Genomic DNA, 23256 nt, shown 5'->3' with positions numbered 1-23256 from the left:
GTTGTTTTATTAGGCTGGCCATTTGGAGTAGGCATGAAATAAATGTGTGTGTATAAAAGCTTTGGAGTCTTTGTCTCATCATATATATAAGCACATCCTATACTTGGTGTGAGGAACTGGTGCAGCAAGACTGTGCTCAAGAGAGCTTTGTTAGCTGTCCTTCACATCATTTGGCTTGCAGAGATAGGCAGACAAGTTTGGGGAGCAGGTAACACCACTGCTAATGAAAGAGAGGCCAGACTTTGATCTCTTCAGGGATCTGCTGGACAGCGTATCATGGGACAAAGCCCTAGAGGGAAGAGGGGCCCAGGACAGCTGGTCAGTATTGAAGGATCCTGTGTCCAGGAGCGAAGTATACCGACAAAGAGGAAGGCAGGAAAGAATGCTAGGATACCTGCCTGGATGAACAAGGAGCTCCTGGACATGCTGGCACACAGGAAGTGTGACACAAGGAGCGGAAGAAAGGACAGCTAGAATGGGGGGTATATAAGGAAGCTGCCCAAGCAGCAAGAGACCTGGTTAGAAAAGCCAAAGCTCAGTTAGAATTAAACCTAGCCAGGGAGATCAAGGGGAACAGCAAATATTTCTGAGGGTATATCAATGGTAAAAAGAAGATTGGGGAAGGCTTGGGCTCCCGCAGAAAGGACACAAGTGAACAGGTGACAAGTGACACGGAGAAGGCTGAGGTTATCAATGACTGCTTTACCTCAGTCTTCACTGGCAAAGGCTCCAGCCACAGTCCTGGAGTCATGGAAGATACTGGCAGGGTCTGGAAGAAAGAACTGTCCATTGTGAGTAAAGATCAGGTTTGTGACCATCTGAAGAACCTGAAAGTGTTCAAGTCCATGGAACCTGATGGGATACACGCAGGGGTGCTGAGGGAACTGGCAGACGAAGTCGCTAAACTCCTCTCTATTGTGTTCCAAAAGTTATGGCAGTCCAGTGAAGTCCCCACTGACTGGAAAAGGGGAACCATAACCCCCATTTTAAAGAAGGGAAAGAGGGATGACTCAGGAAACTATAGGCCACTCAGTCTCACCCCTGTGCCCGGTAAGATCATGGAGCAGATCCTCCTGGAAGCACTGCTGAGGCAAAAGAAAAATGAAAAGGTGATTGGATATATATCCAGTCTAAATTTGCTCTTTGGGCATCTGGTTTCAGAACCCCACTAGGAATACAAGCATTGTAACTCTGCTGGCTTTGCCCAGAGATCACCTGGTGCTTAAAAATCTTAGTTAACAAAGTACAGCTTCTTAAGCGTTAATCACATCGTTTGTTTGGTTTTGTTGTTTGATTGTTTGGGTGGTTGGGGTTTTTCTTGTAAACAGGGATTATTGCATGCTTATCTCCAGATAGGATGCCTCCTGTAATGAAGAACCTCATTGGCTGAGGTTGGTACAGTGCTTGGTATCACTTCCTTAAAGTGTGTGTGTATGGTGACTCAGCAAGGGTTGAGTTAGTGCAGGCTGAGATACCAAATCCCTACCACTCCTCCAGTTCTAGGCTCCATCAAAAGAGAGTGGTAATGCTTGCAGAAAACCTGATTTTTAAGCAACCAAAGGTGAGTAGGAAAGGAAAAAAAAAAAAATTTCACTGTTGATGTAATGCTAAGAAACAACCTTTTTATTTTTGGGGAACCATCAAAGCTCCTTGTGCATCCCCTAGAGAGCTGAACAATTTCTCAAGGTGCTGTAGGGCAAGCATTTGGCCCCATGGAGATTGAAGTTGTCTGTGTCTGCCTTCTGATTTAATCTGAAGTATTAATAATTCATTTGCTTGATCTTCTTAAGAAACTCAAGTGACTTTACCTAAGTGTGGCCTTTTCTGTGTTATCAAATTTTGTTGCTCACTTCTAACAGCATGAAGAAGAGGGATGACACGATGTATCCACACAGCCACCATGTCACCAGTACTGTTCTGGAGCAGAGCATTTATCGCTGCCACAGTTTGTATAGCTCAAAATTTGCTTAAAGCAGCCCTGGTTTTGGTGTATGACTCCTTCCAGATTGGTGTGAAGACCACTTGCTGGCATTGTCTGAGAGTTTCTCCATAGGAAATGTCCTGTGTGAGCCCTTGGGATAGGGGAGAGGCCCTTGGTCTCTTCTGCTTTCCTCTTGACACGTCTTATAGTCACGGTTTCCAGGCTTAATGAAACCTTATCCACGTGTTCTCTTCTAAAAGAGTTTTTGCAGCTGGCATGAAGCAGCATGAGGCAAGGCCAGAAGCAGAGCTCAAGGGGGTGGGCACTGCAGCAGCTCACCCTCCTGTCCTTGGCCTCAAAAATGAAGAAAACAAAACCACATAGCTGTAAAGATTCCTTACTGCTTAATGTTGGTTAAAGGATTCAGACCTTCAAATCCATCTCTTCCAGTGAGAAATAGCTCAGTAACAGAAATGTTGACTCTTCTTTTGGCAGAAGAAAAGGTTCTGAGTGTAGTTACAAAGGCAGCGTGTAATCTGGGATGGGTTTATGGACTAATGGACAGAGCCTCGTTGCAGATCAAACAGGGCTCTCCTGTCTTCTTTGGAGGTTTTTGTCTTTTGATTAACTATGTTTATCCTCCCCTGCAGCCTTTCTTCGAGGTTGTAAGGCAAACCTTAGCCCTCAGCCCCTGCAACACTTATCCCATCATCTTCTTATGATCAGTCTTGCCCTTCTTGTCCCAGATGGTTGGGCATTGTGCAGCCAGCTGCACTCCCAGTGAAGCTGCATATTGAGTTTGCAGAAGACTTAACTGTTCATAACAGCAAAATACATTGACTTGCTGATCAACTAGTACAGATATTCATAGCAAGAACTGATAGAAGTCCTGGGTTTTGCTCAAGATCTGTGCAGCTAACTGTAGATTAGGTTCCTGCAATTTTGTCCAGGCTAGGGAGGTGTAGGTAATTAGGCAACCAGAACTGCAAGCAGCTACATGGAGAAAAAAAATCTGATCATTTATTTTCAGTTAGAAGGACTCAGTGGGAGAGAAAAGTTCAAGGTAACTTGAAACGCACAAAGCTTCTGCCTGAGATGTTTGCTCCCAGCTTGTGATCACACAGACTGAGCAAGCAGGGTCATCCATCTGGAAAATGTTTGACTTAGTTCTGTGCCCTTCTCAGAAATAGCTAAATTGGAAACATTACCACACTTGGGGACCTTGGAAAGTCTTTTGCCCTGGATGTGCTTTTGTGGTTTCCAAGACCTACTGCCCAACATGTATTGCTACCCTAAGACTGAAGAAAACACCATGAACTTGCCTTCAGCTGCCTGGCAAGGGAAAGTATTTGATCAGGCTTATCAGAATGACTTTGCTGTGATAGACCTCAAGGGTCTAGGGATGCTGGTACTATTAGCTGTTATTTGCAAAGGTTACTTTTTACTTTAGTGTAAGCCAATAATCATTATCTCTGGATGACAATAACTTAGATGGGTAAATCAATGAGATTTGCATAACTATTTTATAGCTAGGTTGTGTTCAAGTTCCTCGGTTTTGCTGGAAGGTTTAAGCTGTTGCATCCATTGTTAAATTTGTTGGGAACTGGGTAAATAAAGACTGCATTGCATTCTCCTGAGCCAGGTAACACAATTCTTTCTCTTAAAGATATTTTTAGATCTTTGCCCAGATAAACTGCAAATGTGCAGAGACAGAAGGCAGAAATATCAACTGGTGAACTGGCAAGCAGAAGTTGATACAATAGAGTTATTTATGTAATCATGCTATATCTTGGGGTTTTTTTTGGGCTTTGGGGTTGGGGTTTTTTTGGGTGGTTTTGTCTGTTTAATTATTTTTATTAGTACTATTTATTTATTTGAGCTATTTTTTTTTCTGCCCAGGCTTAAAAAAAATAATCTTTAAAATATTAGCTGAAGCATGGGAGCATGTTAAGGTACCTGGAGGCTGGAGACTTCAGATATTTGTGAGTGGGAATTCTCAAGCCTGCTCAGACCCTAAGAACTTGCCTGGCTATTCTTGGGCTCTTTGGAAGGGGAGACTCTGGTTATGTGCATTGTTGGAGTGTTTGGCTATTTTTATGCTGCTTGTTTTCTGTATGTGCAAGCTGTAGTCACGTGCTGCTTCTCGATCCCAGACAACCGAGATTTTCCATAAACTCTGACTGAGGAAAAGAGAGCTTTCATCACAGCTCGCTTTCACAACAAGCAGTATGTAAGAAGGTTATATAAATATTATATTAAACACTTCTTTGGCAAATTGCTTGCATTGGTGTTGTGCTTCTTTCCACTAGTGCCTGTGTAGTAGAAGAAGTAAATGGCATGCTTGGATGCCATGATAGAAATTAATACCAATCTATATTCCTTGTAATTCTCTTGGGGAGTCCTCATCAATTACCTGCTTTGTTATTTTTAATTCTTACAGCAATTTATCTGGAGAGAAGCCAGACTCAGGCATTGTAAAGATGAGATCCCCTTACTCTGTGTTATTAGTATTTCTATATAAACCTGCATATGCAGAAATTCCCACAGAATCACAGTATCACCAAGGTTGGAAGAGACCTCAAAGATCACCAAGTCCAACCCGTCACCACAGACCTCATGACTAAACCATGGCACCAAGTGCCACATCCAGTCCCCTCTAGAATACCTCCAGGGATGGTGACTCCACCACCTCCCTGGGCAGCACATTCCAATGGCTGCTTAGAAAACAATAGTGAGGCTTACTTTGGTAGCAAACAGAAAACTAGCACTTGTGTTATGCCTTCTAGCCATAAGTGAAGAGGAAAAGGTTTCATGACCCTTCTGACCAACATCCTGAAATGCAGCTGCTAGTACATTTTGATGGAGGTTCTTCTTGGGCTCACCTGCTTGACCTTTTAAAATTAATTCAGAATGTAATTATTGATTCAACAAAATTTCTAAGCAGACTGTCAAACCAAGCTGAACAAGTGTTAGTACACGAAATAAAAAGAATCAGAGGTCTTTTTCAGAGTAAAGGCAGCATGGATTTTAGATGGAAAATCTGCTCCATCTAAGTTATTTTAACAGGGTGGCAGAGATGCAAGTAGAGGGGTACCTTGCTTTAGGGAGGCTTTTCTGTTCTTGGCTAGTGAATATGAAAAGTCATTTGTGCCTCAAGGGCTGGATTATGCAGTCACGGACAGCAGGCTGGTTTCAGGTGACCACATTCAGAGGTCACCACCTCTACTATTTTATACAAGGAAAATAAGACTAAATACAGACCATCCCTTTTCCCATCTGCCTTGAAAACAAGGAAGTAAGCAAATGCCTCTCTGGCCCTGTGTATATTCTGCTGATCCTTTGCACTACTCACACTCCCCAGAATGTGTAGGGTATTTGTGTTCAGATATCCACTGTAGTTCTGCATCATGCACCATGACTGTATGTAATATATTCTGGCAAAAGTTAGTCTTCCAACAGCACTGCACCGTCTATGTTGGATACTGCAAATTATCCATGTCCTCTTACTCTCTACAGATGTGTTGTTATGGTGAGAAAAGCAGAGCCTCAAATACTGAGTTCCATGTTACCTCAGCAGATATCTGCTGTGTGCAGGTATCAGTAGGCATGTGTTAAGACAAGATAGTAAAGAATGTATACTTTGCACTGAGGGCAAATTCAGTCTCAAATATTTTGTTTGTTTGTTTCCCTACCGTTTCAATTCCAGCTTGGTTTGGTTTTGCCAAAACTAACCCCAAAATCTGTCCAGCAGCACTGAGGATTACAGCCATGTATGTCTTAATTGGGAATTATGACCAGCAATCTGTCAAATCAAATTTTTCCTCCTGAGAAGAGTTACAATCCCATGCAAAACGTTTTGCTATAATACTCAGTATTTGCTCTAAGTCTGCATCAGCAGACTAGAGCAGTATTTGGAGCACTGTATGGTTTTATGATTAACATGTCATTGAAGGAAAATTAGTTTGCAACATAATTTACACAACACAAGTAAATAGCTTCACTCAAGTCAGTTCACAAGACCTTACTCTGACCCTGCTTGGGCAGTTGATAACACTTCTGCTAACTTACTAATGCCAGCACAGGCCTGTTTTTAAAATGCCAGGGTGGAAAATAACTGGGAGAGGAGTTACTGCCAAGTGAGAGTGGCACAGATGCTGCAAATAGCATGTGTTCTGCCTCTGATGGTTCCAACAGCAATGAAAAACACAAGCCACATGTTTCCCTGACAGCAAATGTGGAAGCCCTTGCAAGCCACACACCAGTACTAACCGTGTAAGACTTGAAACTCTCACAAGAAAGGAGCTGCTCCTGCCACCTGCATGTGTGGTGAGAAGTCCTGTTCTGGTGCCCAGCCCAATCGCTCTCAGGTAAAAAACAAAACAAAACGAAAGTGGGACAGGCTTCCAAATGCATTTTTGTTGAAACAACCTGAGACAGGTTTTGGTTTGTTTGTTTGTTTTTAATAACTTCTGAAATTGCAGTCTTTGTCTCAAAGAAATGACACCTGGTATCCTGCTAGTGCTCTGAAACAAGGTATGTCAAAATCAGGGCAACAGCAGAGTCTGTGGCCCCTGAAGACCATTTTATGCCTTTACAACATCTTTTTATAAGTCTTTTCAGATCTTTCCTAGAAATACCTGAGCAAGAGAAGAGGTAAGAAGTGGGTGACTTTTGAACAGAAAATTCAAACACCAAAAGACTCTGAGGAAGGGCCACTTTCATTCTAGGTAACTGGTGGCTAGAAGATCTTGTGTTCATAGAATCATGGAATTGTTGACATTGGAAAATAATTTTAAGATCAAGTCCAACCATTAAAGCCTAACACTGGCAAGTCTACCACTACCACCATATCACAGATTTCTTTCAGTACCTCCAGGGATGGTGGCTCCACCAGTTCCCTGGACAGCCTGTCACAGGGCATAACAACCCTTTCATGGAAGAAACATTTTCATAATGTCCAATCTAAACTTCCCCTGGTGCAACTTGAGGCCATTTCCTCTTGTCCTATCACTTGCTGCTTGGGAGGAGAGACCAGCTCCCACCTTTCTACAGTCTCCTTTCACCTACTTGTAGAGAGAAAGGAAGTCTCCACTCAGCCTCTTCTCCAGAATAAACAGTCCAAGTTTTTGCTGCTCTAAGAAAAAGTTGACAGACTGAGCTAGGTTTTGGGTACAGGGTTGTACAATCAAGCTTCTGGGGTTGCTATTTCACCTTTGAAACAGCAACCCCAGGCACAAATACAGGCTGGACAGTGACTGGCTGGAAAGCAGCCCAGAGGAGAGAGACTTGGGGGTGCTGGTGGACGAGTAGCTCAACATGAGCTCTCAGTGTGCACTTGCAGCCCACAAAGCCAATCAGATCCTGGGCTGCATCAGGAGAAGTGTGGCCAGCAGGTCAAGGGAGGTGATTCCTTCTACTCAGCTCTGGTGAGAACCCACCTGGAGTACTGCATCCAGTTCTGGAGCCCCTATTACAAGAGGGATATGTACATGCTGGAAGGTGTCCAGAGAAGGGCCACAAGGATGAGCAGAGGGCTGGAGCACCTCTCCTACGAGGACAGACTGAAGGAGTTGGGGCTATTCAGTCTGGAGAAGGCTCCCAGGTGACCTAATTGTGGCCTTCCAGTATCTGAAGGGGGCTACAGGAGGGCTGGGGAGGGACTTCTCAGGATCTCAGGTAATGATAGGACTAGGGGGAATTGAATGAAGCTGGAGGTGGGGAGATTCAGGCTGGATGTGAGGAGGAAGTTCTTCCCCATGAGAGTGGTGAAGCCCTGGAATGGGTTGTCCAGGGAGGTGGTTGAGGCCCCATCCCTGGAGGTGTTTAAGCCCAGGCTGGATGAGGCTCTGGCCAGCCTGATGTAGTGTGGGGTGTCCCTGCCCATGGCAGGGCGGTTGGAATTAGATGATCCTTGTGGTCCCTTCCAACCCTGACTGATACTATGATACCTTTTCAATCGTGTCTGCCTCTTATTCTTGGCCTTGTTTTCTTTTTCAAGGGCCAAAACCATTGGATCAGAGGGAGCTCTAACACCACAGTCCCTTTGAAACTCCGGACGCTCTCGGAGATAGAAAAACATATCAGCATATATTGTCTCATCCCATTTCTTTTCTCTTCTTAAAAACAACATCAATTGCAGTAAAGTATCATACTCCAGACTCCCATTTACAGGCCATTTCTCTCCACCATCTAATTTATATAATGGCCACCACCGGGTACAAAATTTAATTAGAGTCTTTTGATTTGTTGACCCTCCTGGGGGGCCTCCAATTTCCCCCCAGTGGGCAAGTATACAACCAAGTGGGCTATGTCTTGGGATCTCACTACTTTGTCTCCCTCACATTTTACACAATACAACACAGTACTTTCTTCTTACAGCACACAGAACACAAAATACAAATACAAATACAACTGCAACAGTAATGACCGGTCCTTAGCACACAATTATTGGCCACACACACTCAGCCACACATTCAAAACCTCTAGTACTTTATGTTCTTTAGGGACCCTCTTGGTGCCTCACACACTTAAACAATACTTATAATTCCCTTTGGGACCCCCCTGGTCCCACACTACAAACAGTGTTCATAATATATAAACAATGCTTATAGTTACCTTTGGGACCCCCCTGGTCCCACACTAAACAATGTTCATAATACATAAACAATGCTTATAGTTACCTTTGGGACCCCCCTGGTCCCACACTAAACAATGTTCATAATACATAAACAATGCTTATAGTTACTTTTGGGACCCCCCTGGTCCCACACTACAAAAAATGTTCATAATACATAAACAATACTTATAATTCCCTTTGGGACCCCCCTGGTCCCCACCAAGAGCTCTTTTACCTAGGGGTGCAATAAATGCCTCTCTTCCGTGCAGGGCATCCCCTCGCGACTTACGGAGCTACCCCTTTTATAGAAGCATACCTTCTCTGTCCTGGCAGTCTTGTCTGTTCCTGCAGCGATCTGATGAGCAGCGGAGCTCTCCTCGAGAATTTCTCGGCGGGCCCTGAGAGGTCCGGCTCCTCAGCAGGTCCTGCAGCCAAACAGAGTCGTCCTGCCGCGGTCGCCAAATTGACTTAGAGAAAGATACACAAGAGACTCAGTAAGTTTCTTGTGTTATGCTTCCAGTCAGGCGCCCGACACAGGTAGAATAATTTCAAAAGACCTGTGTGTCTTCAGAGAGTTTTGGGCAAACTTCTATACAAAAAGTTATCTGTCTATAATGACAAGAGGTATGTTAATATTTCACAGAAAAGTCCAGACGCTTCCTATCTAGACAAAGGTTATCTATCTAAAAATTGCAGAAGTATACATAGCATCCAGGTGTCCTTTATCTTATACAAAAGACCATCTTGTCCAAGACTAACAGAAGTCAATCACTGAAAAATCCCGTTATTCCTTATCTATGCAAAGGCTGTCTGCCAACGCCTCTCCCCCTCCCTGCATTCCAGCATTTCAGCTAACAAGCGGAAAATTCTCATCAACTCTGTTATTCTGTTAATTTTCTGTTCATCACAATGTCCTTCTCAAATCGTGGGATCCAGAATTGGACACGGTAATCAAGGTCTGGCCTGTGGTTTCAGTTTGTGGGTTTTTGTTTGTTTGGGTGGTGGTTTGTTTGGTTTCTTTTTCTTGTTGTTGTTTGTTTGGGGTTTTGGGGGTGGTGGTTTTTTGTGTGTTGGTTTGTTTTTTTACAAACAATCCTAGATTTATTGTCACAGACTCCGTTAAATACTCAAGGCCACGGCAACGAGGTCAGCGGGAGGAGATTTCAGATGTTGTACCCGATCAGGTTGCCCTTGCGGCCAGGGTTGAAGGGGGGAGGAAAGAGCCCTGGGGGTTTGGGTGTACCCCCAGGTGGGGATGGGATGCTCTTGGGTATGTTGTGGGATTTCTCTCTCTTTGTCACGGTGCTTGGGGTTCTCTGTAAAACTTTCATTGTTGGTTTTTTTAACTGTTTTCCTATTTAAACTTTCCATCACTTTTGCAATCCCTTTGTCTGAGTTGTTATTTCTGCCTGTGGTGGGGAGGGGATCTGCCCCAACCCATTACAGGCGTCTTCTGTGCCGGGGTTTGCTGTAGGGAGCAGCCTCCTCTCGACGCTGCTGGCGGGACCTAGCACGTGCCCGCACTGGCCCAGGGGTGCTGGACTGGCTGGCAGGATCAAGCACTGGGGAGCTGCCCCAGTCTCCTGATGGTGTCTCTCTGATGGTCCTTGGCCTGTGGGTCTGTCTGTCCAGCGAGCTGGAGGATGGCCCTTCCAGCAGCCCCTCTGGGGAGGTACTGCTCTTGGTGTTTGCTCTTGCCCTGCAAGATCTCCCACAGCATGCTCTGGGCCGCTTGCAAGGAGGAGCTTCATCCTGATACCGCAGGTGGGAGGCATCTCGTTTCCTCCTGTGCCAATGGGTGCTGGAAGGGCTGCCAGTCTCAAGCACTGGGGAGCTGCCCCAGTCTCCTGATGGTGTCTCTCTGGTGGTCCTTGGGCTGTGGGTCTGTCTGTCCAGCGAGCTGGAGGATGGCTCCTCCACCAACCCCTCTGTGCAGGTACTGCTCTTGGTGTTTGCTCTTGCACTGCAGAGCCTCCCATGGCATGCTCTGGGCCGCTTGCAAGGAGGAGCCTCATCCCAGGTGGGAGGCATCTCGTTTCCTCCTGTGCCGATGGGTACTGGAATGGCTGCCGGTCTCAAGCACTGGGGAGCTTCCCAGGTCTCCTGATGGTGTCTCTGTGGAGCTGCTGGTCTGTGGGTCCAGCGAGCTGGAGGATGGCTCCTCCAGCAACCCCTCTGTGCAGGTACTGCTCTTGGTGTTTGCTCTTGCACTGCAGAGCCTCCCATGGCATGTTCTGGGCCGCTTGCAAGGAGGAGCTTCATCCTGATACCGCAGGTGGGAGGCATCTCGTTTCCTCCTGTGCCGATGGGTACTGGAATGGCTGCCAGTCTCAAGCACTGGGGAGCTTCCCAGGTCTCCTGATGGTGTCTCTGAGGAGCTACTTGAGCTGCTGGTCTGTCTGTCCAGCGAGCTGGAGGATGGCTCCTCCAGCAGCCCCGCTGGGGAGGTACTGCTCTTGGTGTTTGCTCTTGCCCTGCAAGATCTCCCACAGCATGCTCTGGTCCGCTTGCAAGGAGGAGCTTCATCCTGATACCGCAGGTGGGAGGCATCTCGTTTCCTCCTGTGCCCATGGGTACTGGAATGGCTGCCAGTCTCAAGCACTGGGGAGCTGCCCCAGTCTCCTGATGGTGTCTCTCTGATGGTCCTTGGCCTGTGGGTCTGTCTGTCCAGCGAGCTGGAGGATGGCCCTTCCAGCAGCCCCTCTGGGGAGGTACTGCTCTTGGTGTTTGCTCTTGCCCTGCAAGATCTCCCACAGCATGTTCTGGGCCGCTTGCAAGGAGGAGCTTCATCCTGATACTGCAGGTGGGAGGCATCTCGTTTCCTCCTGTGCCAATGGGTGCTGGAAGGGCTGCCAGTCTCAAGCACTGGGGAGCTTCCCAGGTCTCCTGATGGTGTCTCTCTGTGGCTGCTGGTCTCAGGGACATTTAAGTTGCAGGATGGCACATGCTGCGCCTGGCTGGAGGATGCCACAGCTGCCGCCTGCCTAGGGGCATCTGGGGCAGGAAGCTCCAAGCTGTCCCTGGAGTCTGTAAAGGAAAGGAGAAAGGTCAAGGGAACAGCCACCAGCTCTGTGGCAGCATAGGCCTGCCTGTGGTGTGCCACCAGCCCTCTCGGAGCAGAGAGGCTCAGCCAAGCTCTGCCTGGTCTCCACTTCCACCCCACTAGCCTGGGGTGGAGCCCAGCTGAGTGCTTTGCCTATTACCTCTGCTGAGGCCAGCACAGCTGCTGCACTCCCAGCTGTTGGTGCTGGGCCTCAGATGGGAGCATCGCCTGTGGGTGCCCTCAGCAGCACAGGAGCTGCATAACAGCAGTTGCCAGGGCCTGGGGAGGGAAATGGGTTCATGGCTGTGAGGACAGACTGAGTGCAGCGCTGGACCATCTGGCAGAGCTTCTGCTCTGAGCCCTTGGCCAGATAGGGATTCTGCACAGAGTAGAGCCCCAGGTTGCAGTCTTGACAACTTACCCTTCTTGATCTGCCTGCTCCCTGCCTCCTGGGCACAGGCACTCGCTAGCATCACAGCGGCTGTGCCTCTGAACTAGTTCTGCCGAATCCGCCTGGACTTCCCAGGATGGCAGTCTGGTAGAGAAAGGAAGTTTGATGAGTCCCTGCTGCCACCCTGGCATAAGGCAGATGCAGGCCATCCTTGCTTGCCCGGCCCTGCCCTGGTTCCAGCTCCTCCGTGAAGCTGAAGCAAGGATTCACGAGAGCAGAGAGCCAGGACTGTAGGGGCAGGCCCTGGGGTAGCACAGTGCTTGCACCTTCCTGCCTTGTGAGATGAATGGAAGGACACCAACCTGGCAGGGATTCGGATGCCCATGCTGAGCATTTCTGGCAGAAATGCATTCTGATCCCTACACGCTGGGCACTGGAATCTCATCAGGCCAGCGTGCAGAGCTTGGCCCTGCAGGAGAAACATGAAGAGCATGAGTTAGGTCCAGGTGCTGCTGAGCACCTGCGGTCTCCTGGGAGTGAGGGATGGGCTCCTACCTGGATGCATTCCCGATGGAACCATGCTTGTTGACACGCCGGGCACACCAGGGTCCTGTAGGACATTTGGTTGTCTACAGGATCCGTGCAGATGAGGCAGGTGGTGTCCTTCTCTGGAACCGCCTCCACTTCCTGACGTGGGGGGTGTATCGGGCAGAAGGCCCTGGGGGAGAAGAGGGAAGAGGCTTCATGGGTGAGGAAACAAGTGTCCAGTCCTTACGTGGTGTTGGAGGAAAGGGGAGAGGACTTAACCGCACAAGGGAAGGTACTGGGTTAGGGTGAGGGTTGGGGTGAGCATTAGGGTAAGTGTTAGTGTTAGGCTTATGGCTATGAAAATCAGTTTTAGTCTTTATGAAAAGCAAGGAAGGGTGAAGATGTCTGAAGGAGCCTCAGAGCTCTTCTTTGGGCAGTGGGAAGTGTCACTGTGAGTTGCTTTCCTCCTTGCCTGAAGCTGGCAGGCACAGGAATGAAGGTGGCAAGCCTCCCCTGTGAGGGCCAGCTGCCCTTACCTGTAGAGTCCAAAGTACTGGGTGGCACACCCACCCCATGTGGCACAGGGGAGATGGAAGCTGACATCACAGCCTGTCTCACTGCAGGTGATGGTGGCCCCACTCTGATGGCAGACACAGCACTCCTGTAAAGGGCAGAGCAACTTCCATCAGCCTTGGGGTCTTTGCAGGAGGAGAGGCCCCGTACCTCTGGGTCAGGGCCCACAGACCCCTTTGGCAAGCACAATTCCTGTGCAGGAGCCTCTCTGGAGCTGCTGAGAGCAAGACTCCCAAGTCTGGAAGGTCAAAAGAGCTGTGTGGAAGGGCCAGGAATTCTTGCTTAAGCTTTGGGTTAAGTTGCCACAGCACTCTCCTGGCACAAATCTCACTGATTTTGTCATGTCCTCACCCTCTGTGCTGCCTGCTCAACTGCATGTTCAATCTCTACCGGACAAAATAGCAGCACTCCTTCTTCCTGATTCAGCAGTGGAGAAATCTCATTGGGAAAAATCTGCAGAAGAGAACAGAGAGGGAGCCATTGAGGACAGCGTGGCAGGGAGTGCCTGCAGGAAAACGGGAGGCAGCCTCCAGGGAACTCACCAGGCAAAACAAGTGGGCACAGACCCCGTGCTGATTCACGATTTCTCCACACATATCCCTGTCAACCTCTGCCTGACGGCACAGAATGCATGCTGGAGAGGAGAGAGCAAACACCAATAGGAAAGAGCACTTCTGTAGGGCTGGGAGAAGCATCCCTGAGGGACGCTCCCCAAGGGCCTGCTCTGTTCCTGCCGATCTGGCTGATGGGCAGGGCTGCAGGGCTTGGAGTTCAGCATGGCAGGCACAGGCTGTTCCAGCAGGTGCCCACTGGTCAGGCCTGAGCCCTGCTTGCTGAGGAAAGGAGGGGCTGTGCCCTGGGGCAATCTGGGGAGCTCCTTGCCTCCCTCTCTCACTCCTCTCTCAGCCCTATGCTTTGCTGACCACCCTAACCAGGATTCCCTGTGACAGGCTGCCAAGGGGATAACTTGGCTCACCAGGCTCCATCTCGTCGAGCGTCTTCTCCTTCCTTGCAGACACGGCACACGTCAACGGTGAGCTCTTGGAGAGTTCCTGTCCCAGCAGTGCTGAGCTGTCTCCTCCAAATGCTCCTCTGCTGACTCTGAGAGAGAAGCAAGACATGCCGGTGAGCTTGGAGCACAGCCCCAGAGACCTCAGGTGCAGGGGCTCCCCTCCTGCCTTGGCAGCCCCTTCCCTCTCCCACCCTCTCCTTACCTCACCAAGTCACAAGGATGCAGGAACTGAGCCCTGCGCTGCCTTTTGTAGGCTTTCCCCCTCACCTCTTGTGACGTCATCGCCATGAAATCACCACGACCATTGTGACGTCATCACTGCCGGCCTGCATGTGCCACGCCCTCCTCCACCTGCCACTCTCTCTGACATGGTCAGCGCCTCACAGGGGTGGTGTGAAGCACTGAGGCAGGGGCTCGTACCCTTGGCACCTATGTGAGCAGGATAGCAAGGGCAGAGTGGTGGCCAAAAGGTGGTGTTCAGGCTCATAATGCTGGTTCCTGAGAGAGGGGAAGGAAGAAGGTGACATGCGAGTGTAGTATCTCCCAGTTAAGGGATAAAACTTTATTGTGGACATGGAGGATAATCAGGGCCAACATGTGCTTTGGGATGCTGCATGGCTGGTCCTTCTGCAGCATCTGCTGGGTGGGCACTAGGGAGCAGGTTCATCTCAACACTTCAGGCAGAAGCCAAGTTGTACCACACAGGCCCAGGAGTGCTGGACTGGCTGTGAGGCTCAAGCAGAGTGAAGAACTACAACTGCTAGGGCAGGCCCTGGGGTGGAACAGTGCTTGTACCATCCTGCCTTGTGAGACCAGTGGAAGGACACTAATTTGACCGGGATGTGGATGCCCATGTTAAGCATTTCTAGCAGAAATGCATTCTGATCCATACATCCCGGGCACTGGAATCTCATCAGGCCAGCATGCAGAGCTTGTCCCTGCAGGAGAAACGTGATGAGCATGACTTAGGTCCTGGTGCTGCTGAGCACCTGTGGTCATGGCTGTGAGGACAGACTGAGTGCAGCACTGGACCACCTGGCAGAGCTCTTGTTCCTAGAGCTTCTGCTCTGAGCCCTTGGCCAGACAGGGATCCTGCACAGAGTAGAGCCCCAGGTTGCAGCTTTGACAACTTACCCTTAGTGACCCTTACCTTAGAAGTGAGTCTCCAACAACTACAAGTTGTCTCTTCTTCCTTGTGGAAGAGATGATGATACGTCTGGAAGGCCTATCTGACTGCTGGTAGAGGTTATCATCCACATCTCCAGTAAGCAGGCAGTGCTCTGCAGTGCAGTCCCATGGAGAGATCTTCCTAGTCAGGGGCTAAGATCAGGGAGCTGAATATGTGATTGATTTGCCCAGCCAAAGCTGAATACCCAGGTGACCTTCTCCAGCTTCACTGGGGAAGCAGTGTTTCATCCTGTGTCTTCTCCTGATCACTGTGACATAGCCGTTGCTGAGTCAGCAGCCTGGGTTACAGGAATTGGTGCTTTTCCATATCTGGGAGGAAGCACCTTTGCGTGAGGAATTGTGAAATGTCCGTAAAGACTACACCAGAGCAGAAAAGGAGCCAGTTCTAGCTTGGCTTAGTAGGTGTTATGATACAGGTGCTCCAGCTCTAACAGTTGGAGACAAGTCAGCAGCTCAGTTAGGAGCTCTCTCGAGGGACAATGGAATAGATAGACATCTAGGTGAAGCTCTCGGTAAGGTTAATCTGTGGATACGCCTTTTAATGGCGGTTGCCCTGAGATACCCTTCCCGAGATGATCTTCCATGGAATCCTAAGCCCTGGACTACCATAGATGAGGGAATTAAGCGCTTGAGAGAATTTGCTGTTAGAGAGATACTCTATGGTGAACATGAAACTCTGAATCCTGATGACATTCCTGTGGGTATTGGTCTTGCTAAAAAGATCATCAAACTTGCTCCTTCTAATTATGCAAACATTCTGGCAAGCAGAATTGTGTCAAGAAGTTATGGTGGAGCTTCTCCTACGGTTGGCCAATTCAGTGATCAAATGAGACAACTGGAGGATAGCATGACACGTGGTTCTTTGGTTTCAGCCATTGAAACTCTGTCTAGAAAAATTGAGAATTGCATGAGAGAGTTAAAGGATGAATTTAGAAATTCCATATCCCAATTGGCACAAAGGGATAATTTCAATTCTTCCTCCAGGTGGATACAAGTTTCATCTGTGAGGAATACACATCCTCCAAGGAGGTCATTCCAAAACAGATCAAATCAAAACAGACCACCAAGGCAATCACGTAGAACTATTTGGATAACTCTGCGTGATCAGTTTGGTGAGAACATGAACCGCTGGGATGGCCAACCAACTTCTAATCTTTTCAGGAGACTGAGGGAATTGCAAAGTGGCAGAACCCGAGGTAGCAATACCAGAAGGGTAGCTGTTACTTCCACAGTTCCCCAGAATAACTCTAGTAGCTCCAACAGTGGCTCCAGTTATAACATGCAAAGTTATAACCCTGCACACTGTGCGCAATGCACATGTGGGCATGTTCCCCATAACTAGGGGTGCCCTGCCTCCCGCCAGGGGGAGGAGAGGGATAACAGAGATAACAGAATCTATTGGGATGTGTACATCCAGTGGCCTGGCACTTCACAATTTCAGAAGTACAGGGCCTTGGTTGACACAGGAGCTCAGTGCACCATAATGCCATCAAATTATCAGGGATCAGAGTCTATAACTATTCTGGGGTCACTGGTGGATCTCAAGAGTTAAGTAAGGTAGAGGTTAATATAAGTTTGACTGGTAAACAATGGAGGAAGCATACAGTTGTGACTGGACCTGACGCACCTTGTATTTTGGGAATTGATTTTCTGAGAGAAGGGCGTTTCAAAGACCCTAGAGGTTACAAATGGGCTTTTGGAGTGGCTTCTATAGGAATTGATGGACAAAAATTGAAGCTGTCTGCTAGACCTGAGCTTTCTGATGAATCTGCAGTTGTGGGACAACATAAGATACAGGACATTAAATTGCCGGTTGCTTCTCAGACTGTGCACCACAGACAATACAGAACCAACCGTGACTCTTTGTTGCCCATCCAGAATCTGATTCGTCAGTTGGAGAGTCAGAAAGTCGTCAGCAAAACTCATTCCCCTTTCAACAGTCCAGTGTGGCCTGTGCGGAAGCAGAATGGAGACTGGCGTCTGACGGTAGACTACCAAGCCCTGAATGAAGTGACACCACCCATGAGTGCAGCAGTACCAGACATGATGGAGCTACAGTATGAGCTGGAATCCAAAGAGGCCAAATGGTATGCTACCATAGACATTGCTAATGCATTTTTCTCTATTCCCATAGCAGAGGAATGCAGGCCTCAGTTTGCTTTCACCTGGAGAGGAATCCAGTACACCTTCAACAGGTTGCCAATGGGCTGGATCCACAGCTCAAGCATCTGTCATGCAGTGATCCACGATGCTCTGGTGAGAGGCGGTGCTCCAGAACACATCCAGTTCATCGATGATATCATCGTCTGGGGTAAAACTGCTGAGGAAGTCTTCGAGAAAGGTAACAAAATCATTGACATTCTTCTGAATGAAGGTTTTGCCATCAAACGAGACAAGGTGAAAGGACCTACCACAGAGATTCAGTTTCTGGGAGTGCGGCGGCAGGATGGACGCCGACACATTCCAGTGGATGTGGTAAATAGAGTCTCCACCATGGCAAGTCCCACAAACAAGCAGGAGACCCTACGTTTCTTGGGGATAGTGGGATTTTGGAGACTGCACATTCCTGGATACAGTCAGATTGTGAAACCTCTGTATGATGTGACTCGAAAGAGAAACCATTTCCACTGGGGACCTGAACAACAAGCAGCCTTTGACCAGATAAAGCAAGAAGTGATTCAAGCAATGGGTCTGGGACCTGTCCGACATGGTCCAGACATTAAGAACATTTTGTACACGGCTGCAAGTGACAATGGTCCAACCTGGTGCTTGTGGCAAAAAGCTCCAGGTGAGACACGTGGACGACCTCTTGGTTTCTGGAGTCGAGGTTACAGAGGTTCAGAGGCTAATTATACTCCAACAGAGAAAGAAATGTTAGCTGCCTATGAAGGAGTAAAAGCATCTTCTGAAGTAATTGGAACTGAATCACAACTTCTCTTAGCTCCCAGATTACCAGTTTTGAATTGGATGTTCAAAGGCAAAGGCTCCACACCACATCATGCCACAGACTCAACATGGTCTAAGTGGATGGCTCTGATAACACAGAGAGCTTGAATGGGAAATCTTGAAAGACCTGGTCTAGTGGAGGTGATCTCAAGTTGGCCTGAAGGTACCAACTGTGCTAAACCTCCAGAGGAGAAAGTAACTCGTGCTGAGGAAGCTCCTCCTTACAATGACCTTTCTGATGATGAAAAGAAATATGCTTTGTTCACAGACGGTTCCTGTCGTCTTGTTGGAAACAAGCGAAGGTGGAAGTCTGCAGTGTGGAGTCCGACACGCCGAGTTGCAGAGGCGAAGGATGGAGAAGGAGAATCCAGTCAGTTCGCAGAGAGAGGTAAAAGCTGTCCAGCTAGCTCTCGACGTGGCTGAACGTGAGAGATGGCCAAAGCTTTATCTCTACACCGACTCATGGATGGTAGCCAATGCTCTATGGGGTTGGCTAAAGAACTGGAAGAAGAGTGGTTGGCAGAGAAAAGGAAAACCCATTTGGGCAGCCAACCTGTGGCAGGACATTGCTGATCGAATCGAGAGAATTGCAGTGAAAGTGAAACACATCGATGCTCACATTCCTAAGAGCAAAGCTACTGAGCAACAGCAACACAACCATCAGGCAGACCTAGCTGCAAGAGTTTCTCAAGTAGACATGGACTCTAATCTTGATCTCGACTGGAAACACCGAGGGGAGATATTCTTAGCTCGGTGGGCTCATGATTCGTCAGGACATCAAGGCAGAGATGCAACATACCAATGGGCTCTACCGCATTCTCGTTCTTGTAAGCAGTACGTGCTTACTATGGTAGAGGCAAACACTGGATGGTTGGAGACTTATCCAGTTCCACATGCAACTGCACGCAACACCATTCTCGGTCTGAGAGACAGATCCTGTGGAGACACGGAACTCCAGAGAGGATTGAGTCAGACAACGGAACTCATTTCAAGAACAACCTTGTAAAGAGCAGGGCAAAAGAGCACAGTATTGAGTGGATATTCCATATTCCCTACTATGCACCAGCTTCAGGGAAGATTGAACGCTACAACGGTTTGTTGAAGACCACTCGTAAAGCCATGGGGGGTGGATCTTTGAAAAACTGGGAAAAACATTTAGCACAAGAAACCTGGCTGGTAAATAGTAGCGGTTCAGTGAACCAAGCTGGACCTGCACATTCAGATTTGCTAGAGAAAGTAGAAGGTGATAGAGTTCCTGTGGTTAGAGAAAAGAATCTGTTAGGTAAAACTGTTTGGGTATTTTCACCCTCAGGAGAGGCTAAGCCTGTCCGAGGGGTGGTTTCAGCTGAAGGTCCGGGTCACACTTATTGGGTAATGCAAGAGAATGGTGAAATTCAGTGTATTCCACAAAGAAATTTAACTTTAGCTGAAAGAGGTTAATTTCAAACTGTTGTACAGCTACATCGCATCCAAAGGAAGAATCAATGAGGAAATCTACGGTGCACGAACCCTGAGAACCCTGAGAGCCCTGAGTCAACTAAGAGACCCTGAGATTCCCTGTTTCCCTTTTCTTTGCTTCGTTGGCGAAGAGACAAACTGTTTTCCATTTTTCTCATTTTTTAATTTTCTTGGACTTTTGAATCATCTACATCTGAGCATAGCCGGAATGGACTATGAACTTTACTTACGAACTGTAAATATCGTCTTGGATAGGATGGACAGTATGAACAGCCAATGAAATTGTTTAGAAGGGCGGGCGGGACTGTGACCGTTTGAGGCTGTCCCCTTAAGAAAGGGAATATGGTGGTCGGATATTTGTAAACGAAAAGATGGATCTAAACTAATTTCATTGGTAGACTGGGAGGAAGCACCTTCTGAACTGGGAGTGCAGCAAAGTATCCTGGGCATTCCTGCACTTTTCTGGTCAGTCTGTCTTCCCTCCTTCGGTGGCTTTGCAGCTCACAGCGTTCTGGGCTTTCGGCCAAGGCTTGACCTTGAAACTGATAAACTGCAAGGCCTGTATTAACTGCGTTCCAATTAACACATAACTGCTTCTAACTTTTTTCTCTTTTCTCTCTTTCTAACCCTCTCTGGGGAAAGGGGGAGAGAAGGGGGAGCAGAGGTGGGGAACCCCCTCAGCAGAGGGGGGGGAACTCTCACTTCTGCGCTACTTTATTGTATATTTTTGCATATATTGTAAATGCTGTAAATTCCCCTGCATATCCTATATTGCTTTGTAAATATACAGCACCCACTGCTTTGCTAATTCAGCGGTGAGGTTTTTTTTCCCTTTCACTTCACCAACAGGGAAGGACTGGTGGGCGATGTGGTGGTTGGAGGGTGTTTGGGGTCCAGTGACCACGAGATAATTGAATTCTCGGTTTTTGGTCAAGTCAAGAGGGGCGGCAAGAAGACCTCCACTCTGGACTTCCGGAGGGCAGACTTTGGGTTACTCAAGGAACTAATTCAGAGGGTTCCTTGGGATAAAGCCCTTAAAAACAAAGGGGTCCAGGAGAGCTGGACCTACTTAAATGAAGAATTGTTGAAGGCTCAGGGACAGGCTGTGCCAATGTGCCAGAAGATGAGCCGCCGGGGCAGACGGCCAGCCTGGATGGTTCATGAACTTTTAATGGAACTGAGGGAAAAAAAGAGGGTGTATCACCTTTGGAAGCGAGGGGAGGCAACCCACAGAATGTTTAAGGATGTTGCTAGGTCTTGTAGGAAGAGAATTAGGGAGGCAAAAGCACACTTGGAGCTTAAACTGGCCTCTACTGTGAAGGACAACAAAAAGTCCTTCTATAAATACATTAATAGTAAGAGGAAGGGAAAGGACAACCTCCACTCCTTGGTGGATACGGAGGGGAACATTGTAACCAAGGATAAGGAAAAGGCAGAGATACTTAACACCTTCTTTGCCTCAATTTTTACTAGAAGGGCAGAACGTCTTCCTGACAGCTGGCCTGCAGAGCTAGCAGAAGGAGCCAGGGAGCTGCACAGTTTCCCTATGTTCCATGAGGCGGTGGTTGGAACTCTCCTTAGCAGCTTGGATCCCCACAAGTCCATGGGACCAGATGGGATTCATCCTAGGGTGCTGAGAGAGCTGGCAGAGGAGCTGGCCAAGCCACTCTCCATAATTTTCCAGCAGTCCTGGCTCACTGGCGAGGTCCCAGAGGACTGGAAGCTGGCCAACGTGGTGCCCATCCATAAGAAGGGCCGGTTGGATGAGCCAGGGAATTACAGGCCTGTCAGCCTGACCTCAGTGCCAGGCAAGATCATGGAACAGGTCATCCTGAGTTCAATAACACAACACTTACAGGATGGCCAAGGGATCAGGCCTAGCCAGCATGGATTTAGGAAGGGCAGGTCCTGCCTGACCAACCTGATCTCCTTCTATGATCAGGTGACCCGCCTGGTGGATGTGGGGAGGCCTGTTGATGTAGTCTACCTGGACCTCAGCAAGGCCTTTGACACCGTCCCACATAGCAAACTGCTGGCCAAGCTGTCAGCCCATGGCTTGGACGGGAGCACACTGCGATGGGTTAGGAACTGGCTGGATGGCCGAGCCCAGAGAGTGGTGGTGAATGGTGCCACATCCAGCTGGCAGCCAGTCACTAGTGGTGTGCCCCAAGGATCAGTGCTGGGCCCTGTGCTCTTTAACATCTTTATTGATGATCTGGATGAGTGCATTGAGTCCATCATCAGTAAATTTGCTGACGACACCAAGCTGGGGGCAAGAGTTGATCTGCTGGAGGGTAGAGAGGCTCTGCAGAGAGACCTGGACAGGCTGGACAGATGGGCAGAGTCCAACGGCATGAGATTTAACACATCCAAATGCCGGGTTCTGCACATTGGCCACAACACCCCCATGCAGTGCTACAGGCTGGGGTCAGAGTGGCTGGAGAGCAGCCAGGCAGAGCGGGACCTGGGGGTGCTGGTTGATGGTAGGATGAACATGAGCCTGCAGTGTGCCCAGGCAGCCAAGAAGGCCAATGGCATCCTGGCCTGCATCAAGAACAGTGTGGCCAGCAGGAGCAGGGAGGTCATTCTGCCCCTGTACACTGCACTGGTTAGGCCACACCTCGAGTACTGTGTCCAGTTCTGGGCCCCTCAGTTTAGGAAGGATGTTGACTTGCTGGAACAAGTCCAGAGAAGAGCAACAAAGTTGGTGAGGGGTTTGGAACACAAGCCCTATGAGGAGAGGCTGAGGGAGCTGGGGCTGCTTAGCCTGGAGAAGAGGAGACTCAGGGGTGACCTTATCACTCTCTACAACTACCTGAAGGGAGGTTGTAGACAGGCTGATGATGGTCTCTTCTCCCAAGCACCCAGTACCAGAACAAGAGGACACAGTCTCAGGCTGCGCCAGGGGAGGTTCAGGTTGGATGTGAGGAAGAAGTTCTATACAGAAAGAGTGATTGCCCATTGGAATGGGTTGCCCGGGGAGGTGATGGAGTCGCCGTCGTTGAGGGTGTTCAGAAGGAGACTTGATGGGGTGCTTGGTGCCATGGGTTAGCTGTTTGGGTGGGTTGGATTGGTTGATGGGTTGGACACGATGATCTTGAAGGTCTCTTCCAACCTGGTTTGGTTTATTCTAATGTTATTTCTGCCTGTGGTGGGGAGGGGATCTGCCCCAACCCATTACAGGCGTCTTCTGTGCCGGGGTTTGCTGTAGGGAGCAGCCTCCTCTCGACGCTGCTGGCGGGACCTAGCACGTGCCCGCACTGGCCCAGGGGTGCTGGACTGGCTGGCAGGATCAAGCACTGGGGAGCTGCCCCAGTCTCCTGATGGTGTCTCTCTGGTGGTCCTTGGCCTGTGGGTCTGTCTGTCCAGCGAGCTGGAGGATGGCTCTTCCAGCAGCCCCTCTGGGGAGGTACTGCTCTCGGTGTTTGCTCTTGCCCTGCAAGATCTCCCACAGCATGCTCTGGGCCGCTTGCAAGGAGGAGCTTCATCCTGATACCGCAGGTGGGAGGCATCTCGTTTCCTCCTGTGCCAATGGGTGCTGGAAGGGCTGCCAGTCTCAAGCACTGGGGAGCTGCCCCAG

This window comes from Melanerpes formicivorus, unplaced genomic scaffold (genome assembly GCF_026170545.1).
Source record: "Melanerpes formicivorus ecotype bairdi unplaced genomic scaffold, bMelFor1.0.p_v2 SCAF_38, whole genome shotgun sequence".
NCBI classification, from domain to species: domain Eukaryota; kingdom Metazoa; phylum Chordata; class Aves; order Piciformes; family Picidae; genus Melanerpes; species Melanerpes formicivorus.
This window is presented reverse-complemented; position numbering follows the sequence as displayed.